The following is a 20,467-nucleotide window of genomic DNA, read 5'->3' on the forward strand; positions in this document are numbered from 1 at the left end:
AGGTGCTACACATAACTAACCTTTCAATAAGATTAACTGCCAGACTGTGACATTTGATGTGTGATAATGCAAGGCTTTGTGAATTTTAAATGATTCTGCAGATGAATTTGAGATACAGTAAAGCCTTCATTAGATATAATTTAAGGACCAACCACTAAACAATATTAATTGCAGAAACTTTTAAAGATATAAGCATAAAAAAGTTAATTTGTGGAGGAGAGTCAAACATTTGCACATTTTTCACGGGGTATCCTAAATGACAAGACTTATACAGACGGAGGAACTTTAGTCGTCATCATCACTATGGAGCACTTTGTACAGAACACCTACTGAGAGAAGAAAAATGGTGCAATACTCTTCCTTTACCCACTGAAAAAGTAATAATAACAACAATGAAAGTAGCAAAGACTGATTGAAAATAGTTTATTCTAGGTACTATCCTAAGTGCTTTATGTATATTAATTCCATCCTCATAATTATCCAGTCACCTAGCTTCTTTTGAGTTTTCATATTAGAAAGGAAGCAACTGATGCTCAGGGAATGTAAATGTCTGAAATAAAGTGGAAGCCAGGCATGATGGCTCATATCTGTAATCCCAGTACTTTGGGAGACCAAGGCAGGAGGATCTGGATTGAGGCCAAGAGTTCAAGACCAGCCTGGGCAACATGGTGAAACCCTATCTCTACAAAAAATACAGAAATTAGCCAGGCACGGTGGTGTGCCCCTATAGTCCCTGCTACTCTGGAGGCTGAAGTGGGAGGATCAATTGAGCCTGGGACACGGAGGTTGCAATGAGCAAAGATCATGCCACTGCACTGCAGCCTGCGTGACAGGGTGAGACCCTGACTCAAAAAAAAAAAAAACAAAACCTCAAAAACAAAAAACAAAGAAGTGGAACAGAAAGTCTCATTTAATCTGTTCCTTTGACTCCAGGGCCAATCTTTTAAAACCCTGAACAAATGTTCCCGAAATTTTCCTGATGTAAACTAAGAATCTCCCTGACATATTAATTCAGTAACTGTGAAGTAGGCCTGGGGATCTAAAGTATTTTAGGCAATGTTGAACGCATTGGCCAATGTTGCTATCTAGCTAATGAGTCTACTGCCAGGAAGATAATCCTAACACCCACTAGCACACCCAATCCACAAGGCTTTATGACCATCAATATAAGCAAGGCAAAATATAATAATTTCAATATATGAACACATAAGTCATTTCTGGCTGACATTTGAGGGATGTTTACTTCATTAGGAACTAGTAAAGTTTATAACAGAACAAAGTATTTAAGAATACCTTTTCATATTTACAGAATTTTTATTTTGGATGTCCATTAGATATGCTAAAATTTATAATGTTTTTATATATACTTTACTTGATAACATCCTCACATCAATCCTATGTTGATGTCATTTAGTTCTCATTTTGCAGATGGGTGTAAAATACATTTGATTACTTTCAAATAGGAAGAAGAAATAATTCACTGATTGTCCCCTTGTTTTCACTTGCCCAACAGAATTCAGAAAACCAGACCAAATAAGAACAAATCATATGTATTATTTATTGCAAATAAAACTGGAAGGGAAAGTCAAGCAGCACACTTTGGTGTGGCAATTATGAAAATGCATCCTTGGGTTCCAAGATGGCCGAATAGGAACAGCTACAGTCTACAGCTCCCAGCGTGAGTGACACAGAAGACGGGTGATTTCTGCATTTCCAACTGAGGTACCGGGTTCATCTCACTGGGGCTTGTGGGACAGTGGGTGCAGGACAGTGGGTGCAGTGCACTGAGAGTGAGCCAAAGCAGGGTGAGGCATCGCCTCACACAGGAAGCACAAGGGGTCAGGGAATTCCGTTTCCTAGCCAAGTGAAGCTGTGACAGACAGCACCTGGAAAATCAGGTCACTCCCACCCTAATACCACACTTTTCCAATGATCTTAGCAAACGGCACACCAGGAGATTATGTCGCATGCCTGGCTTGGAGGGTTCCCCACCCACGGAGCCTCGCTCATTGCTAGCACAGCAGTCTGAGATTGAACTGCAAGGTGGCAGCAAGGCTGGGGGAGGGATGCCCGCCATTGCTGAGGCTTGAGTAGGTGAACAAAGCGGCTGGGAAGCTTGAACTGGGTGGAGCTCACCGCAGCTGAAGGAGGCCTGCCTGCCTCTGTAGACTGCACCTCTGGAGGCAGGGCATAGCCGAACAAAAGGCAGCAGAAACCTCTGCCGACTTAAATGTCCCTGTCTGACAGCTCTGAAGAGAGTAGTGGCTCTCCCAGCACCGAGTTTGAGATCTGAGAATGGACAGACTGCCTCCTCAAGTGGGTCCGTGACCCCCGAGTAGCCTAACTGGGAGGCACCCCCCAGTAGGGGCAGACTGACAGCTCACACGGCTGGGTACCCCTCTGAGATGAAACTTCCAGAGGAATGATCAGGCAGCAACATTTGCTGTTCAGCAATATTCACTGTTCTGCAAACTCCGCTGCTGATACCCAGGCAAACACAGTCTGGAATGGACCTCCAGCAAACTCCAACAGACCTGCAGCTGAGGGTCCTGTCTGTTAGAAGGAAAACTAACAAACAGAAAGGACATCCACAACAAAACTCCATCTGTACGTCACCATCATCAAAGACAAACGGTAGATAAAACCACAAAGATGGGGAAAAAACAGAGCAGAAAAACTGAAAATTCTAAAAATCAGAGCGCCTCTCCTCCTCCAAAGGAATGCAGCTCCTCATGAGCAATGGAACAAAGCTGGATGGAGAATGACTTTGATGAGTTGAGAGAAGAAGGCTTCAGACTATCAAACTTCTCTGAGCTAAAGGAGAAAGTTTGAACTCATTGCAAAGAAGCTAAAAACCTTGAAAAAAAATTAGATGAATGGCTCACTAGAATAACCAGTGTAGAGAAGTCCTTAAATGACCTGATGGAGCTGAAAACCATGGCACGAGAACTATGTGGCAAATGCACAAGCTTCAGTAGCTGATTTCATCAACTGGAATAGAGGGTATCAGTGACTGAAGATCAAATGAATGAAATGAAGTGAGAAGAGAAGTTTAGAGAAAAAAGAGTAAAAACAAGCAAAGCCTCCAAGAAATATGGGACTAGGTGAAAAGACCAAATGTACGTCTGATTGGTGTACCTGAAAGTGACGGGGAGAATGGAACCAAGTTGAAAAACACTCTGCAGGATATTATCCAGGAGAACTTCCCCAACCCAGAAAGGCAGGCCAAAATTCAAATTCAGGAAATACAGAGAACACTACAAAGATACTCCTCGGGAAGGACAACTTCAAGACACATAATTGTAAGATTCACCAAAGTTGAAATGAAGGAAAAAATGTTAAGGGCAGACAGAGAGAAAGGTCAGGTTACCCACAAAGGGAAGCCCATCAGACTAACAGCGGATCTCTTGGCAGAAACTCTACAAGCCAGAAGAGAGTGGGGGCCAATATTCAACATTCTTAAAGAAAAGAATTTTCAACCCAGAATTTCATATCCAGACAAACTAAGCTTCATAAGTGAAGGAGAAATAAAATCCTTTACAGACAAGCAAATGCTGAGAGATTATGTCACCACCAGGCCTGCCCTAAAAGAGCTCCTGAAGGAAGCACTAAACATCGGAAGGAATGACCGGTACCAGCCACTGCAAAAACATGCCAAATTGTAAAGACCATTGAGGCTAGGAAGAAACTGCATCAACTAACGAGCAAAATAACCAGCTATCATCATAATGACAGGATCAAATTCACACATAACAATATTAAACTTAAATTTAAATGGGCTAGATGCTCCAATTAAAAGACACAGACTGGCAAATTGGATAAAGAGTCAAGACCCATCAGTGTGCTGTATTCAGGAGACCCATCTCACATGCAGAGACACACATAGGCTCAAAATAAAGGCATGGAGGAACATCTGCCAAGCAAATGGAAAACAAAAGTAGGCAGGGGTTTCAATCCTAGTCTCTGATAAAACAGACTTTAAACCAACAAAGATCAAAAGAGACAAAGAAGGCCATTACATAATGGTAAAGGGATCAATTCAACAAGAAGAGCTAACTGTCCTAACTATATATGCACCCAATACAGGAGCACCCAGATTCATAAAGTAAGTCCTTACAGACCTACAAAGAGACGTAGACTCCCACACAATAATAATGGGAGACTTTAACACCCCACTGTCAACATTAGACAGATCAACGAGACAGAAAGTTAACAAGGATATCCACGAATTGAACTCAGCTCTGCACCAAGTGGACCTAATAGATAGTTACAGAAGTCTCCACCCCAAATCAACAGAATATACATTCTTCTCAGCACCACATCACACTTATTCCAAAATTGACCACATAGTTGGAAGTATAGCACTCCTCAGTAATGTAAAAGAACAGAAATGATAACAAACTGTCTCTCAGACCACAGTGCAATCAAACTTAGAACTCAGGATTAAGAAACTCACTCAAAACTGCTCAACTACATGGAAACTGAACAACCTGCTCCTGAATGACTACTGGGTACATACAGAAATGAAGGCAGAAATAAAGATGTTCTTGGAAACCAAGGAGAACAAAGACACAACATACCAGAATCTCTGAGACACATTTAAAGCAGTGTATAGCGGGAAATTTATAGCACTAAATGCCCACAAGGCAAAGCAAGAAAGATCTAAAATTGACACCCTAACATCAAAATTAAAAGAACTAGAGAAGCAAGAGCAAACACATTCAAAAGCTAGCAGAAGGCAAGAAATAACTAAGATCAGAGCAGAACTGAAGGAGATAGAGACACAAAAAACCCTTCAAAAAAATCAATGAATCCAGGAGCCAGTTTTTTGAAAAGATGAACAAAATTGATAGACTGCTAGCAAAACTAATAAAGAAAAAAAGAGAGAAGAATCAAATAGCTGCAATAAAAAATGATAAAGGGGATATCACCACCGATCCCACAGAAACACAAACTACCCTCAGAGAATACTATAAACACCTCTACACAAATAAACTAGAAAATCTAGAAGAAAGAGATAAATTCCTAGACACATGCACCCTCTCAAGACTAAACCACGAAGAAGTTGAATTTCTGAATAGACCAATAACAGGCTCTGAAATTGAGGCAATAATTAATAGCTTACCAACCAAAAATATCTAGGACCAGATGGATTCACAGCCGAATTCTACCAGAGGTACAAGGAGGAGCTGGTACCATTCCTTCTGAAACTATTCCAATCAATAGAAAAAGAGGGAATCCTCCCTAACTCATTTGATGAGGCCAGCATCATCCTGATACCAAAGCCTGGCAGAGACACAACAAAAAAACAGAATTTTAAACCAATATCACTGATGAACATTGATGCAAAAATCCTCAATAAAATACTGGCACACCGAATCCAGCAACACATCAAAAAGCTTATCCACCATGATCAAGTGGGCTTCATCCCTGGGATGCAAGGCTGGTTCAGACTACACAAATCAATAAACATAATCCAGCATATAAACAGAACCAAAGAAAAAAAACACATGATTATCTCAATAGATGCAGAAAAGGCCTTCAACAAAATTCTACAGCCCTTCACACTAAAAACTCTCAATAAATTAGGTATTGATGGGATGTATCTCAAAATAATAGGAGCTATCTATGACAAACCCACAGCCAGTATCATACCGAATGGGCAAAAACTGGAAGCATTCCCTTTGAAAACTGGCACAAGACATGGATGCCCTCTCTCACCACTCCTATTCAACATCGTGTTGGAAGTTCTGGCCAGGGCAATTAGGCAAGAGAAAGAAATACAGGGTATTCAATCAGGAAAAGAGGAAGTCAAATTGTCCCTCTTTGCAGATGACATGATTATATATCTAGAAAACCCCATCGTCTCAGTCCAAAATCTCCTTAGGCTGATAAGCAACTTCAGCAAAATCTCAGGATGCAAAATCAATGCGAAAAAATCACAAGCATTCTTATAAACCAATGACAGACAAACAGAGAGCCAAATCATGAGTGAACTCCCACTCACAATTGCTTCAAAGAGAATAAAATACCTAGGAATCCAACTTACAAGGGATGTGAAGGAACTCTTCAAGGAGAACTACAAACCACTGCTCAACGAAATAAAAGAGGACACAAACAAATGGAAGAACATTCCATGCTCATGGACAGGAAGAATCAATATTGTGAAAATGGCCATACTGCCCAATAAAATTTATAGATTCAATGCCATCCCCATCAAGCTACCAATGACTTTCTTCACAGAATTGGAAAAAACTACTTTAAAGTTCATATGGAACCAAAAAAGAGCCCGCATTGCCAAGTCAATCCTAAGCCTAAAGAATAAAGCTGGAGGCATCACGCTATCTGACTTCAAACTATACTACAAGGCTACAGTAACCAAAACAGCATGGTACTGGTACCAAAACAGAGATATAGACCAATGGAACAGAATAGAGCCCTCAGAAATAATACCACACATCTACAACCATCTGATCTTTGACAAACCTGACAAAAACAAGAAATGGGAAAAGGATTCCCTATTTAATAAATGGTGCTGGGAAAACTGGCTAGCCATATGTAGAAAGCTGAAACTGGATCCCTTCCTTACACCTTATACAAAAATTAATTCAAGATGGACTGAAGACTTAAATGCTAGAGCTAAAACCCTAAAAACCCTAGAAGAAAACCTAGGCAATACCATTCAGAACATAGGCATGGGCAAGGACTTCATGTCTAAAACACCAAAAGCAATGGCAACAAAAGACAAAATTGACAAATGGGATCTAATTAAACTAAAGAGCTTCTGCACAGCAAAAGTAACTACCATCAGAGTGAACAGGCAACCTACAGAATGGGAGAAAATTTTTGCAATCTACTCATCTGACAAAGGGCTAATATCCAGAATCTACAAAGAACTCAAACAAATTTACAAGAAAAAAAAACAACCCCATCAACAAGTGGGCAAAGGATAGGAACAGACACTTCTCAAAAGAAGACATTTATGCAGCCAACAGACACATGAAAAAATGTTCATCATCACTGGTCATCAGAGAAATGAAAATCAAAACCACAATGAGATACCATCTCACACCACTTAGAATGGCAATCATTAAAAAGTCAGGAAATGACAGGTGCTGTAGAGGATGTGGAGAATTAGGAACACTTTTACACTGTTGGTGGGACTGTAAACTAGTTCAACCATTGTGGAAGACAGTGTGGCGATTCCTCAAGGATCTAGAACTAGAAATACCATTTGACCCAGCCATCCCTTTACTGGGTATATACCCAAAGGATTATAAATCATGCTGCTATAAAGACACATGCACACGTATGTTCATTGCGGCACTATTCACAATAGCAAAAACTTGGAACCAACCCAAATGTCCATCAATGATTGACTGGATTAAGAAAATGTGGCACATATATACCATGGAATACTCTGCAGCCATAAAAAGGATGAGTTCATGTCCTTTGTAGGGACATGGATGAAGCTGGAAACCATCATTCTCAGCAAACTGTCGCAAGGACAGAAAACCAAACCCTGCATGTTCTCACTCATAGGTGGGAATTGAACAATGAGAACACTTGGACACAGGAAGGGGAACATCACACACTGGGGCCTGTTGTGGGGTTGGGGGAAGGGGGAGGGATAGCATTAGGAGACATACCTAATGTAAATGACGAGTTAATGGGTGCAGCGCACCAGCATGGCTCATGTATACATATGTAACAAACCTCACGTTGTGCACATGTACCCTAGAACTTAAAGTATAATAAAAAAAAAAAGAAAGAAAATGCATCCTTGCTGATTATGGTAATCCACATTTGGTCCCTCCTGCATTCACAGCCCACATCCTCTCACCATGCTTAGCAAAGCCTGGACCAAACAGCGCATTAAGGGTCCACTAATACAAACAGTCAGGTATTGCCAGATTATTTTATGCAAAGCTTTAGAAATCTGTGTTTAAAATTAACAAATAACAAAAACCTCCTTAGTTGAGAACCCCTGCTTTCAACAGTGTTAGCACCTCTGTTGAGAAGAATTAGCCATTACAAGGTATAAATATATATATATATAAAAATTAGATATATATATATGTGATGTATATAATATACATATATGTATTTGAGACAGTTTCAATCTATCCCCGAGGCTGTAATGCACTGGCCCAATCACAGCTCACTGCAGCCTCAATCTCTGGGCTCAAGTGATCCTCACAACTCAGCTTCCAGAATAGCGGGGACTATGGGTGCATGTCACCAGCCTGGCTAATTGTTTTCAAATTTTTTGTAGAGAAGAAGGTCTCACAATGTTGCCCAGGCTGGTCTCGAACTCCTGACCTCAAGCGATCATCCCACCTTGGCCTCCCAAAGTGCTGGGATTGCAGGTGTGAGCCACAGTGTCTGGCTTATATTTCTTATTTCATGAGAAAGAAACACTTAACATTGAAAAATTGGAAGGTAAATTTAAGTGTAAATATAAAATACGAGGCTCATTCATGATCCCTCTACAAATAGGTAGCCCATGCTGATATTTTGGTGTATTTTGTTATTTTAGGCATAGAACATGATCTGTGCACAAAACTAAAAGAATAAAACATGGGAATTTGGGTTGATGTTGGTTTAATCCTGTTCAGTAGTGGAGAGAAGGATGTGTTTGATTGTTTACAGGTAGGAAAAGAAATATGTCAACCAAATGTCCCTTTCTTTTAATTTGTGCCACAGAACAATGCATAGTTGTAATTAAAAATAAAAATTTTTATTGACATGTAATTCACATACCATAAAAGTCACCATTTTTAAGTTTACAATTCAGGAAAAAAAATTTTTTAAACAGAAACAATAACTTGATTGTTTATTAACACCTTTTCATGTTGCTGTGTTCTACAATATCAGTTTTAATGATTTTATAGTTTTCCATTGACAGTATTAAAATAATTTAATTTGTCTTCTATAGATATTTAAGTTGTGTCATGTTTTCATTACTACATACAATATTTAAATCAATATCAGTGTAATGTTATCTTTCATATCCATTTTTATTTCTATGTTATACATTCTACCACAGGGAATCTGTTTCAACAGGCATATACATTTTTAACCTAAAGAAAAAATAAGTTAAATTCTTAGGTTTTATTTTCAAAATTGCCAAAGGCTTTTGAGAAAAAGGAGAGTACTAAATAAATGATACACACACACATACACACACACACACATTGATAGATGATAGATAGATAGATAGATAGATAGATAGATAGATAGATAGACAGACAGACATAATTGAAACTGAACAGATCCTAAAACTGTGAACTGATGTTGCCCAAGCTGGTCTGGAACTCCTGTGCTCTATATACTATAGAGGGTAGGATCTTATAATATCCAGTACTACCTTGGGGCCAAGTATTTGATAAGACAGAGTATGAAGTCAGGAATATCTGAACGAATCTAAATTTTGGCTCTTCCACTAACTAGTTGCCTGATTTGGAACACATTCCAATGTTCTCATGTATAATATGTGCTATGGTTTGGATATGGTTTGTGTCTGCCAAAACTTATGTTGAAATTTAATTGGCAGTATGCTGGTCTTGGGAGGTGGTGCCTTTCAGAAGTGATTAGGTCATTAAAATAGATCAATGTATTTTCCACAAGACTGGTTAGTTCTTGCAGGAATGGGTTAGTTCCAGAAAAAGTGGGTTGTTACTAAGCAGGTTGTTACACACTCCCCTTCTCCTTTAGTTCCTTCACCACACTGTGTGACAGCACAAGGTCCCTGCCAGAAGCTGAACACATGTTGCTCCATTGCTTCTTAGCCTTCCCAGACTTCAGGATTGTGACCCACGTAAATATCTTTTCTTTAGAAATTACATGAACTCATGTATTCTCATGTATTCTGTTAGGGCAACACAAAGACAACATCAATATCAAACAAAGCCATTTCTGAAACATATTAAGTACTCTAAAAGTGACGCTTGGTTTTTTTACATTTTAGTAATAATAATCATTAGCACATTATTATTAATGTTATTTAACTATATGCTTTCCAAATATAAAGTTATATTCTGTAAGGATATATATATATATATATATATATACACACACATATATATATATATATACACACACATATATATATATATATATATATATTTTTTTTTGTCATTGTCTAGCTCTGTCGCCCAGGCTGGAGGGCAGTGGCGCGATCTCAGCTTCCTGTAACCTCCGCCTCCCAGGCTCAAGCAATCCTCCCACATCAGCCTCCCAGGTAACTGGGACTACAGGCATGCACCACCATGCCCAGCTGATTTTGTATTTTTTTGTAGAGACAGAGTTTTGCCATGTTGCCTAAGCTTGTCTGGAACTCCTGAGCTCAAGCAATCCCCCCGCCTCGGCCTCACAAAGTGCTGGGATTACAGGCCTGAGTCACTAAACCTGGCCTATAAGGATATTCTTATATGGTGTTTAGCATGAAGAAATTCTTGGAACAAATCCATCTACTTTGTTACATTATTTTCTATGGGCCAGTCTTTCAAGTTACTAATGTAATTTTTGTGAGTGAACTATTAGGGGGTGATTATTAGGAAATGAAAAAAAAATTTAAATATGGCTTGATACCTTTAATATGATTCAAAAGACATAATTTCTAAAGCAGAAGCAGAAAGCCAAATGAGATAATAGATTATGATATGAAAATACAACTTCATAAGATGAAAAGGAAGGTCCTTGTAAGAAGAAATACTTGCAAGAAAACTAAAAACATATAAACGGACTTAAGACACCATTGGAGTCAGGTTTGAACAGAGTTATTAATGCTGCAAACTAAGTCAATGATACAGAGACATATGGCAGCCAATAATATATTTAATTTTTTAATTGATGTTTATAATGAAATTGACCTTTAATTCAATTATCTTAGACTGTTCTTATCTCAGTTTGGTACTAGAGCTACAGTGACCGCATCAAATAAATTAATGAACATTCCATCTTCTTCTGTATTCAGAAACAACTCATTAAGACAGGGTCCTGGAATTTTGGCAGTGATCATTTGTGAAGCCATCTGAGCTTGATGATTTTTCAATAAAGGAATTTTAGAATATCACTGCAGTGTCTTCAACAGCTTGGGATCTGTTCAAGATTTTATTTATTTTGGATCTTAAAGTAGAATTTAATACTTTTTTTAGAAAGTTGTATATTTATCTTAGATGTTAAAATTTGTGGCTGTACAATTATTCATATTTTAAATTTTAAATCTATATATGTTTTATTTTCTTTCTGTTCTTTCTGTTCTTTTTTTTCCCTTGTTTAGTCATGTCAGAGAGTTGTCTATTATATAGTATGCATAACCATTTATTCTTTTTGTGTTATTATAAGCTATGACATTAGGTTTTGACTTTATTGTTTTAAAATGTTTTATTTAACCTTATTTTTTGCTTTCTTTTATATTGTTTTTCGATTGCTTCCCTATTGTTTTTCTTTTGATATTAGAAACTGACAATTTAATGCATTTTATGACTGAAAATTAAGTCTCAGACTTTCTTCTTTACTGTAAAATGTAGTCAGAACTACTATTACCACTCACAGGTGCTACTAATTTAGCCATATTCCTTATTTATCTAGTCTGTGTCTTCATTCAGCCTTAAATAAGTTGCGATTTCTCTCTTCAAGGATCATTTTATAATATCATTTTTTTCTATTTTCATATCTAATTTTAGCTATCCTTTTGTTGTTTTTTAATCTCACTGCAATTTGGTAAAAGAACATAATCAGTGGTGGTGGTGGTTTATTTGTAGCTGTTTTGTGTCACGTTGGAGTCTTTCAAATTTACTCAGGCTTTCCTTGTGGCCCAGTACACGCCTGACATTTTGTGAATGGGCCATGAATATTAAAAACATAATGCGTTGACTGGGCGAGCTGGCTCATGCGCAGCACTTTGGGAGGCCCAGGCAGGCAGATCACTTGCGGTCAGGAGCTAGACACCAGCCTGGCCAACCAAATGGTGAAACCCCGTCTCTATTAAAAATACAGAAATTAGCTGGACAGGGTGGTGGGCACCTGTAATCCCAGCTACTCAGGAGGCTGAGGCAGGAGAATCGCTTGAACCCGGGAGGAGGAGATTGCATGAATCGAGATGGCAGAGTGAGACTCCTCCATTAAAAAAAAAATACCCATAATGTGTTTTGTCTGTTGTATCTATCTATCTGATTTACCTACCAACCGATAGCGATAGCTCCATATTAGATAATATAATTTGTCATGTTATTCATATTTTCTGTCTTTGCATATTTCTGTCTAGTCAGGTTCCAAGTGGGGTGTACTGAAATATAGAACTGTAATTATGAATGCATGTTGTTCTCAATGTATTTATATAACTTGATGTTTTATATATTTGAGACTACGTTGAATGATCATAGTGACGTGCTGGATCAAGTTTATACTATTAATACTAATAATAGTATAATACTGTATAATAATTAGTATTAGTATACTAATAATAGTATAAATAATAGTATTATTTATACTATTAGTAATAGTATTATTTATACTATTAAAATAAGCAAGAGCCAATTGTTTATTTTCAGGAATTTTATGAGCCAGTTGTTACACATAATAATTTTTAAAAATTAAATTATATTAATTTGTGATTAAGTACAGTATAGTAAAAACAAAGGTAATACCAAAATCCATACTTCCTATTTTACTACATTTACAAAGAAAAAAAGATATTTTTACAATTCACAGATCTGCCAGACACCAGCTTACTCAAATGATCAAACACAGCATCACCAACAGTAGAACAAACTAACCTTAGGTGTCTCTCTAGTGGTGCATTGAGACTAATTGACAACGCCTTGGTAGAAGCATCTGTGTGTCTAAAATCAATCTTATCTAGAGAAAAGAGATAGATATGAACTGTTACACTATAGACTACCAGACAAACCTATCCTAAAAAATATGAGGTAGTAACTTCCTGTGGTTTTATTTTCCACCACCCTATTGACTAATGATGCTGAGCTCCCTTGTTTTGTGAGGTTACTGGCCATTCATATATCTTCTTTTTTGAACCATTTGTTTACATTATTTTCTCATTTTTAATGGGTTGTTCCTTTTCCTATTGCTGATTTGAAGGAGTTCCTTAGTCAGAGGTACGCGTACTTCTTTGTCAGATGAACCAGAGTGGAGTGCTTTGTTGGTTATATGTATTAGAAATATTTTTCCCCAGTCTGTGGCTTGCCTATCCATTTTTGTCATGTGTCTTTCGATGAGAAGATCTTATGCTCCTAGAACATGCTCCCGCTGGTCCTTGATTCAGACTCAGTGTATAATTTCTGTGTCCCAGGCTCCAAACCAGCCCTTTCTCTACAAGGTTTGACTCCTTCCCACCCCCAAAGATAATGCTATTAGAACCCATGTTCTGGAAACTAGATGTTCTTGTTACAATTTCATTTAATCCTTTCAGTGTAAAGAAGTAGAAAATGTTTAAAGTTTAGAAATCGTGAATTTATGTTATCACTGCTAATTCTATTGCAATAACACAGAGATTTTCCTCCCCTTCCTTAATTCTATATTGTCATCTCTTTTCTCTCACTGAGAACATTGGCTCCAAAATACAACAGTATATTTATTCATTTATTCTATCATTTAATTCATACAAAATACTTTCAGAATTAATATATTCATTCTCTCTACCAACAAAAAACCTGCTGTATAAAGTTTAAACTTTCTTTCCAATTAATTTTGAGACTGAATTCTGATCAAGTATAACCTGAAACCTTCTTTTATTCTGGTGTTTGTATTATACATGTATATTAATTTGTTTTTCATCGTATTCAATTTCAGGAGTTTCTTTTTTGCATTTGCCTTAAATTTATTTTGTTTTTGAATATGTGAAACATCTATGTGGTTCCCAAGTCAATACAATATAAAAAGGTAAACTGAGAGCCTCATTTACCTTCTACATTCCTCCCATTGACCCATCTACAAGTACCTATTTAAATTAGTTTTTGTGTTGTTATTTGTGTTTCTTAATTAATTTTTTTAAAAGTGTGCATAGGTACATGCATAACACACATAAAATAAATCTGATTATGCATATGATAATCTGAAGCTCCTCTCTTTTTTCTATGGAAGGTTTACTCTATATACCTTTTTACACTGTAATCTTGCTTTGTTATTTGATATTATATAGTGGAAATCACTCTTTATCAGTTCATAAAGATCATATATACTCTTTATTTTTTAATGCCTACACAGTACTGTACTGTGTGGGTATACCATAGTTTACTCACTTTGAACGACATGTAGATTTTTCCAGTGTTTTATTACCAAAAATAGTGCTGCAATGAATAACCCTGTAGGAATGTTGCTTTGTATTTGTGCATTTTTTAATACTGATAAATCTTTACTTTAAAAAATGGCCTTATCACTATTCTCAAGAGCCCACAATATTTCAAAAATTACCTCATTGATATACATACATTCAACATTGCATATTAGAACAAATTAATTGGCATACTCCTTTGAAATCTGTCTAAAGTAAATAAAGATATATGATGTGAATAAAACTAGTCATCGTACTAGAACGTGATTTGCTATTTACTATGTTACATATGCAGACAAATTTTCATGTGAGAATATTATTCCAGCCACACCTAACTCTTGTTTTTATGATTTTTCTGGGAAAAATATGGTCCAAATTCCAACAGTATCTTTTTAAAAATATCTTTTAGACATGTTTAATGCTAATTTGCAATTTCTTGTGTATAATTAATTACCAGGGGATCCATAAACATGGCTGTATACAGAAATCAAACAAAACCTTAAAAAAAATACAAATTCCTGAGTCTCATTAAAGTAGACAGAATCGGACCACCTAGGTCTGTGGACCGAGCAGTTCATTTATACCACATTTGGTAACTCCTATGTGGTAAATATAGGGAAAGGGACTAGAAAATTAGATAAATTGTCACAGGCAGAGGTGGTCATAGAATCTTCCTAGACATGGTGACCTTTGGTTGGGTTTTGAAAGCAGAGAAATGAAGCAGGGGAATATGGTTCTTTTTAAATATGTCCACAAATTTTTCTACCTCTTCCCCATTCAAAAGTGGAGTCTAATTCACACTCCACTTACGTGGAGTTTTATTTAGCAACTTGCTTCTAGTGAGTAGAGTATGGAAGAATTAATGGAATTAGTCTTCCAACAGTAGATCGTAAAATGCCCTGCAGCCTTTCAGCCTTTTAGATTATTCACTAAAGGGAAAGTAGGCTGTCTTGTGGGATCCTGTGGAGAAACCAATATGATAGGAGCTGAAGACCTGTCAAGAGCCGGAGGAACTGAGGCTTCCTTTCTACAACTATGTTGGTGAGCCAGTGAGGAGGTGGAACCTTCAGCCCAGGCGAGCCTTTAAATAACTGAAGATGCAGATGACATCTGGACTGCAACATCATGAGAGACCTTGAGCCAGCTGTTCTCATGACTGGCCCACAAGAAAATAAGATTAAGACAATGTGATGTTTTAAGGTGCTAAGTATTTGGGTAATTTGTTATGCATCAATAGAAAACTAATGCAGGCAGTCAACAGGGTTTTCAGTATGTGGGGAGTTTGAGAGACTGGATGTCATGTAAGACAAAGGAAGAATATATTATATATGACTCCTATAATTATTCACAACATTTCTGACATCAAATGTATGGGTTTTCTACACCAAGTAATTCTCCAATTCCCTGCTGTCACCAAGTGGGTATCCTACAATTTAATTAAATTCTGACACTATCCAGAGTCAGTGCTGACACCAAAGGTAAAGAGATCAGTCCCACAAGACTGCCCTCCACTTCAGATGCCAGTCACAAATAGTGGGTCACCAGGTTACCCACACTTCTGTCTACCTTGCCTACAAATCAGAGGTTCCCATTACCTCCTCCTCGGGTTCAATAATTTGCTATAGCAGTAGCTCCCAGAAAGGTGGTTACTGGTTTATCATAAAGGAGAGAAATTAACAGCCAGATGAAGAGCTCCACAGGGCAAGGTCTGGAAGGGTCCTGAGTTCAGGAGCTTCTGTCCAGTATGATCTGAGATGTGCCACCCTCTAGGCATGTGGATGTGTTCGTGAACTAGAAAACTCTCTGAACATTTTTATTTAGGAGTTCTATGGAGGTTTCATTACATAGGCACGATTGACTAAATCATCGGCCATTGGTGATTGAATTCAATCTCCAGCCTCTCTCTCATTCCCAAAGGTTAAGGATTGGGGCTGAAAATTCCAAGCTTCTCATCACTTAGTTGGTTCCTCTGGCAAACATTCCTCATCCTGAAGCAATCTAGGAGCCCCATCAAGAGTCATCTCATTAGCATGAACTCAAATATCACAATGTCATAATAAACAAACATAACACTTTAGTAAATGAGAATAGAGCATTAAAGTTAAATGACAACAAATATTGAACTAGTGACATAATATATGAAGTCTAATAGAGTCTAAAATTTTTTGACATTTGTGCTCTTTGATTATATAAGTACCTACATAATGTCTTCAATTTTGTCTCTTTAAAATTTTTTTTTATTTTATTAGCTTTTGGGTTACAAGTGTTTTTTTTTTTCTCCACAGATGAATTGTATAGTGGTGAAGTCTGAGAATTTAGTGTACCCTTCACCTGAGTAGTGTACGTTGTACCCAATACATAGTTTTGTATCCTTTGCCTCCCTCCCACCCTCTGTTTTCTGAGTCTCCATAGTCCATTATATCACTCTTTATGCCTTTGAATACCAATAGCTTAGCTCCCAATTATAAGTGAGAACATATCATATTTGGCTTTTCATTCCTGAGTTATTTCATTTAGAATAATGGCCTCCAGATCTGCCCAAGTTGCTCCAAAAGACATTATTTCATTTTTTTTATGGCTGAGTATTTCATGGTGTAAATATACAACATTTTCTTTATCTACTCATTAGTCAATGGGCACATAGGTTGGTTCCATATCTTTGCAATTGTGACTTGTGTTGCAATAAGCATACGCATGCAGGAGTCTTTTTGATATAATGATTTATTTTCCTTTGGGTAGATACCCAGTAGTGGGATTGCTGGAGCAAGTGGTAGATCTACTTTTAGTTCTTTAAGAAGTCTCCATACTGCTTTCCATTGAGGTTGTACTAATTTACATTCTCACCAGCAGTGTATAAGCATTCCCTTTTCACCACATCCAAGCCAACATATATTATTTTTTGACTTTTTAATAATGTCTGTTCTTGCAGGGGCAAGGTGGTATCTCATTGTGCTCATCAGCCTGATAGCTTGTGATATTGAGCATTGTCTCATATGTTGTTGGCCATTTTTATATCTTATTTTGAGAAATATCTGTTCATGTCATTTGCCTACCATTTGATGGGAATATTTGTTTTTTTGGTGCTAATATATCTGAGTTCATTGCAGATTCTGGATATTAGCCCTTTGTCAGATGCATAGTTTGCAAATATTTTCTCTCATTCAGTGGGTTGTCTGTTTACTCTGATGATTATTTCTTTTGCTGTACAAAAGCTTTTTAGTTTAATTAGGTTCCACTTATTTATTTCTGTTTTTGTTGCATTTGCTTTCAGGGTTTAAGTCATTAATTCTTTGCCCAGGACAATATCCAGAAGAGTTTTTCTAGGTTATTTTCAATAATTTTTATGGCGTTAGGGCTTAGATTTAAGTGTTTTATCCACCTAGAGTTGATTTTCTTATGAGGTGAGAGATAGGGATCCAGTTTCATTCTTCAGTTGGCTAGCCAAGTTTCCCAGTATCATTTATTAAATAGGGTATCCTTTCCCGTTTGTAAAAGCTAATTGAAGGAGGATTTTTACTATGACTACAATCAAGAAAATCATTATGCAATTCTAATGATGATACGTTCAAGAAAGGTACCCATAGAAACAGAAACAACACTATTTTAAGGTATGAAAACAAACTGGGGTCAATATGGTTAAAGAGAAGCCAAAATTGAATGGAAGTTGATTTGGAATTTCTCATTTTGGAGGAAAGTATATGGTGTATTAAATATTTATTGTTTTATTAATTTAATATTTTCTTCCAAATGAAAATCTCAATATTTCATAGACTAATGTGCAGAAATGGTTATATAACAAGTTTGAAACTCTATTTGATATTTTACTGAGATTAGGTACTATTCGTTTTGCAACTAAGTAAGATTAAATCATTTTTATTACTTTTTTAAGTAGAAGTCCAACTAAGCCACAAATATGCAACAACAAACATCTTAACTACTTTTTCTTTAAAGGAGATTGTGAAAACATTTCCCAATATACTTAAGGTTTTTTGGTTCCATTTTTGAAAGAGAGTTGTTTTTCTGACTAAAAAGGCTTTCAAAGATAATTATAAGCACTTATGCTCCCTTTTTCTTATTAGAGATCTTAGACGAGAGATTTAGGAGAAATTATCAGTAACACCACTTGAAGTATCCTGAATTGAAACTCAGTTAGCTGAGAATTTTGACTAATTTATTCCCTGGTTCCACTTGCATGATGGATGCAGTTTTTTACAATATGTTGATATTTTTAAGGCAATGCCAGATAGTGGAATAATTATTATCAGATGAAAACCCACAATTGTGCTGTAATAAGATATTTGTCATGAAAATCATACAAATGCATGTTGAATATAAAATTGTCTTAAATGAGTTGAGTGATCATTTTATAAGAAAGATAGATTCATTTAATTGAGCCCTGCTTGGGGAAAGTCAATACAGAGATTGCCAATATAAGCAATTACATGTTAAATGGAATTTGTACAGTACATCTGAGCGTAGATTTTGCCTTTCAATGTTTTTGCATAATTGCAAATGATTACCTTCCAAAGAGACAACTTGAGCTGCAAGTCATGGAAAACGTCAGTGCTTCTTATTGCTAACAGGCTCAAGTGAGAGCTTTAAGTATTGGATGGTAACAATAGAATCAAAGGATAAAGAGAACAGTGAGAGACAATGTTCAGGTTTCTTGCCTGACATGGAATTACATTTAATGATTGAATGAATATGCTTGTTAAAGAAAAAGCTTCTTACCTCAATAACTTATTGCAATTTTTTAAATTTCCTATCATGACATTCTTCTATGCCTTGAGTCACTTATATTACATCTTCTTCTACCTCTGTGCTTCACGAAAAAAGGGAGATAATTTAGTTCCTATGTTAGACGGCTATCAGAAAGTCAATGCATCTTGTAAAATCTAGAATAAATAAATTCCATATTTTTTAATTCATTGAGGGGCACAGATTAATATTCAAGAATTGTTTACATGGCTTCTCGTTTCATTCATTTAGTAAGTGTTGAGTATTTTGTAGTTGCTATGTACTAATTCCCATACTAGGTGCTAAGATGGAATTTATCCAAAAATGTTTGAAAAGCAAAATCTACAGTAAAATGTATTGAACTCTAAAAGTATGAATACAGCACACTCTCCATTTCCAGGGTGCCTTACAGAGCAAGAGAGGAGAACAACCCCCCCACACACAAAAAAAATCGATACTTTTTATCTTGTATAACAAGTCCTCTGATAGAAATGTTAACCACTCTACTTCTACAGTACTAATTATACTTCTAATTTGTACTTGCAGATAAGAAGATAGAATCTGAGTTTTAAAAAAAGGGAATATTCACTCTCTCCTGTAGTATTGAACATTTTACTCAAATGATTAAAGGAGTCTTTTTCTTTAAAAATTTCAAAATATCATTGTATTTCATTCCAATATGCAAATGCAGATTAAAACCTTTTCCAAGAGTATATTGTTCTTAAATTTCTGGAAAAGTTTTTGAGGGTTATGAGAGCTCAAGGGAACAACTAAAATGTAGAATCCTTTAAATAACAACAGATGTCTAAGTATTTTATCTCCTTTTACCACATGAACTATTTGCTGACTTCTGTCTGTGTATCTTCAACTAGTATTTGTAAAGCATGTAGCTGATTAGGTCAAAGGAACTTGAAGTTTTCTTATTTATGCTGAACATAAATTGCAACATAAGTCTGGATAGGATGTGATTTACAACATTACCATAGTAACTACAGTTGATATTTTTATATTTAGGTTTGTTGTTGTATTGCCTATAATAGATTTAAAATCCAAATATGTTTTAATAGAAAACAGAAGTAAAGTATCTACATATCAAATCACAAGAGTTAATTGCCTGGTCTGAAGTCTATGGAATAGGGCTAGAAAGGATTAGAAATATTTATGTGATCTTCCTTACAACTAGAGAGAAAATAGGCAGAAATAGGGATTCTAAATCAATAATTCTGAAAATGATACAAATAGACAGTTGTTCCCAAAGAAATATGTAGGTGACGTGAAATCTGGATGAGCATCATTCTGCTAAGTTTGGCCCTTTTCTAGTTGTCATAACCACTGATGCAATTGGCATCCACACATCAAAGCATTCTAATATCTTTTTCACCTCCAGTCTAAATGAAGCTCCAGTTTATTCTTATTGGCCTATGCAGCAGAAAA

Source organism: Pan paniscus, chromosome 2, assembly GCF_029289425.2.
Source record: "Pan paniscus chromosome 2, NHGRI_mPanPan1-v2.0_pri, whole genome shotgun sequence".
Classification (NCBI taxonomy): Eukaryota; Metazoa; Chordata; class Mammalia; order Primates; family Hominidae; genus Pan; species Pan paniscus.